We start from the raw sequence: 5,426 nt of genomic DNA, 5'->3' as shown, positions 1-5,426 counted from the left end.
CTATACCTTCCTTTTTTGTTGATTATTTGTTTTGACAAGGTCTTAATTTGTAGCCCAGTGTGTACTTGAACTTGTGATCCTCCTGCTTCAGCCTCCTGGGTACCTGGATAACTGGCCTGCATCACACTCAGTGTCCATTCTCTTAATGCTGCAGCTGAGACCCTCCCTAATTGCCTCTCTGTGATTGTCACTTTGGTTTGGTTTGGTTTTGGTTTTTTGAGACAGGGTCTTCCTGTAGTTCTAGCTGGCCTGGCACTTGCTTGTACACCAGGCTAGCTTTGATCTCACAGAGATCTGTCTGCCTCTGCCTCCCAAGTGCTGGAATTTAAAATTGTGTGCCCTCATGCCCAGCTGGTGATCAGTTTTGTCAAATTGATACACTCTAAAATAACCTGGAAAGAGAGTCTCAATGAGGGTCCCCCTAGGTCAGGTTGGCCTCTGGTCATGCAGAATTTTCTTAATTGGGTTAAATGATGTAAGAGAACCCACCCTGAATGTGGGTGGCACCATTTCATGGGCTGAGCCCTGAATTGTTTAAGAGTGGAAAAACAGGGCTGAGCACGTAGACATGCCTGCATTCTCCCTCTGCTCTAGACTGTGGACCAGCTGCCTCAAGTTCCTGTTTTGATGCCACTTCGATGTTGTGCTACAACCTGGAATTGGGAGCTGAGATAAACTTTCTCCCCCTAAGCTGCTTTTTGTCAGGGTATTTTATCACAGTGACAGAGATGAAACTAGGACAGTCCCCAAGCCCATTTCCATCCCCCTAGTCTCCCTCACACCCTCTGTCAGAAAAGACTGCATTTCCCCATTTTCCCCCATTGGGGGCCTCTATTCCCACATGCTTCTTACTTTCTCTGGGGCATCCTCTAGAGTCCTCAGGACCCACACAGCTCCTGGACACCACCCACAGCTTTCGATTTAAGTATCTTTCTGTCTAGGAGCTAGACAGATGGCTCAGCAGTTAAGAGCACTGGATGCTCTTTCAGAGGACCCAGGTTCAATTCCCAGCACCCACATGGCGACTAACATAACTCCAATTCCAGGGGATCCAACATCATCTTCTGACCTCTATGGGCATTACACAACATGGGTCCACTTACATACATGCAGGCAATACACTCATACACGTAAAGTAAAATTAAAATATTTAAAAAATGCTTTGTGTCATGCAAGCCTACCTGTCACCTGATCCAGGTTCCATTCCAACTACACAGCAGGTACCTTCCTGTTTGGTGATGCTGGGTTGTTAAAATACTGAAAGGCCATTGCAGTTGTTCACGGCTGCTGTCACCCCAGCTACCTGCTTTCCGCCACAGGGGTCTTCAGGTGGCCTCAGGATCCCACATCTCCCATGAGGTAGCACCTGGCCAGAGAAGCCACCAAGATGCGTGTCTGGCACCATGACTGGTGTCAATGGAAGGTTCTCAAATACATTTAACACACCATTTGCTTATATCCGAAGACCCTTCTGAAGTGTTTCATCTCTCATTTAGTAAGCTTCTTTCCTACTGAGCTCCAAACCCCTCCATGACATTTTCGGCATCTGTCTTATTCACAGCTCTATCCCAGAGCTTCCTTATACAACATCTTCCTCAAAGTAGGGCCTTGATATTTGTCAGCCTCAGAAATGACCAAGGGGGTGATGTGTGAACTAGTGATAATATATGTTCACCCCAGCCATGCCTACCTTCCCTGGTTCATCTGGTGTGTGTGTGTGTGTGTGTGTGTGTGTGTGTGTGTGGTATGTGTGTGTACATACAGGGCCTAAACCTGGTCAGAAAAGACATATGAGTTAGAGCCACACAACAGCACCATTGCACAGAGCTCAAGGTAAAATTCATACTCAGAAAGAGGTAGGGTTCAGCCACATGTGGCTAGATAGAGACTCTACCTACTGCACCTCCTGGTCAGAGGGCTCCACTCCCCTCCTTCCCCCAGGCTAGTGATGAGGTCCAGCCAGCATGCTGTTCCTCTGGGATAGGGACAGAGCTGGGAAAACTTAGGCAAGGGGGACCAGAAGCAGGAGCAGTGCTGCTGGGTCTGCCTGTCCCAAAGCCACTGTTAACCAGAAATATAAGACTCACCAAGAAGAGCCCGGAGCCCTCTCCTTGGAGTTATTCCTCTAAGGGGAAAACCTCTGGGTTGGCAGGCAGAGCGTGACCTGTGAAGGCTCTTCCAGTCCCCAGTTCCAGGTGTTGGTGGCCGGAGCCTGCACTGTGCTGCCTCTCCTTCCTCACTATAGGCTTGGTGGGCACCACAGCGGAGAACAAGATGACCCACAGGCCTGTCTGTCCAAAAAGCTTCTCACGAAAACACCTATCTAGAGTCTTTTGGAAAGATGGTGGTGGGTATGGAGAGCAAAACTGGGAAATGCTCTCGTTTATCTTTGCGGGAAGCCACAGTGTGAGGCCTCGGGGTTACCCCAGAAGGCCTGCTGCAATCTGCTTCCTCAGGCTGGCTGAAGAAAGGAGGGCTGGATCCCCTGACTTGAGGACACCGTTTCCTGTGGGCTCCCTGTGCCATACCACAGAGGCGGAAAGCAGCAGCGGCTCTCCTCCCCAGCCACACATAGCTGAGCTCCCATATTTGCCTCTGTACCCACCTGTGAGTGTCCTAAAGACCTTGGTGAGCTGTGCATTTCTGAGCTCAGCCCAGAGAGTCTGCTGATGCAGATCTGAGGCAGTGAGGCTCTGCTGTGGGTAGACAGGTGGGCAACATCACTTACACTGGAGCACCTAGCCTGAGATCTCAGTACCTCCCACTCATACACACACAAAGACTGGAAGTACTCTAAGTTCACCCTTGATTCAGGACATCCACAGCTCTTCCCAATGCTCCACACACTTGTCACACACACACAGAAGCACAGTGAGACGCCCAAAGGACCAGGGCTTGGCCTCCTAAGGAAGAGATCAACTGAGATGACATCCTGAAGATGCAGCCACTGAAAGCTGTGTTGACTAGGGCAGGGCTCAGAAGCACAGCATAGTTTAAAAACATAGAAAATTCCAGGGATTTAAACTGGCCCTTTGGTGGTGTGGTGAAGACAGTCAAAGCACCTGTGATTACTGACAGTGACGGTCTGGTGTGTATGTGGCACTTCTGGTTGTTTTGTTTGTTTGTTTTTCTTAAATGTGTATGAGTGTTATGCCTGCATGTATGTAAGTGTAAGAGGACAAAAGAGGGTGTCAGATCCCCTGGAACAGAAGTTATGGACAGTTGTGGTTCTGAGATTCGAGCCCGGGTCTTCTGTAAGAGCAACCAGTGCTCTTAACCGCTGAGCCATCTCTCCAGGCCCAGAATGTGGCACTTCCGTTAACACCATACCTCATATCTCAGTGTTCTACACACTGTACATTTACTCACAGTTCTATGTGATAGACATTGTTATCAATCCTATTGTATAGATGAGGACTACCTTGGCACAGAGAGGTTTGGCAGCTTACCCAAGGACACACAGCTAGAAGCTGAGCCAGATGCCCACTTCTCCCTGAGGAGTTATTGGCAGTTTGGTTGCTGAGGTAGGAAGAGTCATTTTCCTTCAGTGATATAGCCGCTGGTAAACTGTCCATGCTCCAGAAAAAAATCATCACCCATGTTCATGCAAGCAACCCTAATTAAACTCCATGGAAAATAATTTTTTTTTAAATACAGACATAAAATTAGGAGGGGTCTTGGGGCCTGGAGAGATGGCTCAGCAGTTAAGAGCACTGTTGTTCTTACAGAGGACCCAGGTTTGCATCCCAGGACCCACATGGTGGCTAACAACAATGTGTAACTCCAGTTCCAGGAGATCCAATGCCCTCTTCTGTCCTTTGTGGACATTTTACAACACAGGTGCACATACACATGTAGGTGATACACTCATTCACATAAAATATAAATAATAAATAAAATATTTAAAGAAATGAAATCAGGATGGGGTCTTGTTAGGGAGAATGAGTTTGACAGGAATGGAGGGAGATGAGAGGGTAATGGGGAGTTAAAATTAGCAGAACATATCATACACATGTATGAAGTTGTCAATGAATGCTAAATTTTTAAAAGAAAAATAATAAGCAAATTAATTAAGCCATTGATGGCATTATCACTTACATGATCCAGTTACCTCTCAACAGGCCACTGCAGGGAGCTTTGTGAGGGTTCATTTCCTATTCAGACCAATGGTCAGCATGGCCCTAGGAGTGAACACCAGTATCTTCTTCATCCAGAAGCCTGGTAACCACTGTTTAGGTTTGGGAAGAGGCTGACCTATTACATGGCCAAAGACTTTGCTCTCATTTGAGACTCCTTTGATAGCATTAACCCTGAGCTCCCTCTGTGGCCTGGAGCCCTGAGACCAAGGAAAGCAACATACCAGCATGACAAGGTTGTTGTTCAAGTTTACCTTCCAAGGATAGGAAGCTAACTAAATTCCACATGGTGGCTAGCAAAGGTCAGGATGTTCAGAGGGGCTGGAGTAAGCAGGATGTGAGATGCTAAGGAGGAAGGACCAAAAGGAGAGCATCTGCCATTCACCCAGCACTTGCCCCCCAGAGAAGCCACAAGCCATTCCGTCTGCAAAGAAAGAGAATGAATGTGGCATTTTCTCATACTCATTAATTCATAGTGTTTATCGAGCACTAGCTACTGTGTTGGGTAATGAGGGTGCAGTGATGACTTTGACAGACAGCATCCTTACCCTGATGGCATTTAGAATGATCATAAGTTCCTCAGCAACATACCTGGCTCTGGAAGCTTGGCTCTAGTACCTCCCAGTTGTGACTGTAGACAAAGTACATTACCTTGCTGAACATCTTTAACCCATCTAGAAAAGGACTCCTGCTTATAGAATTGATCCCGATGTAAAGAGGCCTGGGATTCACCTTGGACACATCAGTATTCACATCTGTTTTACTCAGTGAAGTTTAGCTTTGGGCAACCAAAGTGGATTTTGGCTGGTTAACCCATTATTAAGGGAATATTGGTAGATCTCACGATTATGGGCGCTTTCTCCTGGCTTGGAGAACAGGCTTAAAGTCACCCTTCCAAAAGCAAATACTCTCCCCTCCCAAACACAGCAAGGTGACCTCCGAGTGAAGGTCTTGATCTTCCAATTCGAATCAACTGTGTACTGGAACAGGTTGGTCAACAAGCAGGGACAGCCAAAGCATGACAAATGTCCCTCTCCTAGGCTGGTCCCCAAAGACACACCCAGACTCTCTTCAGTGCTACCAACTCCAGACTTGCCAAAATCTGCCACCCTGACACACCACTGAAGTCCTTTACAGGCCTCTATGAGCTCCCCTACCCCAAGATACAGCAAAGTCTCAGCCAGGCAGGAGGTATGTATGATGATGACAAGGCACCTCACACCCTAGGGAAACCCAGAGCTCTCATTTCCTGGTCTGGGGACGCACTGGTAAGTGCTCAGAGCAGGCTAA

This window comes from Nannospalax galili, unplaced genomic scaffold (assembly GCF_000622305.1).
Source record: "Nannospalax galili isolate Female #2095 unplaced genomic scaffold, S.galili_v1.0 scaffold335, whole genome shotgun sequence".
Classification (NCBI taxonomy): Eukaryota; Metazoa; Chordata; class Mammalia; order Rodentia; family Spalacidae; genus Nannospalax; species Nannospalax galili.
Note: the sequence above shows the minus strand (reverse complement) of the source record.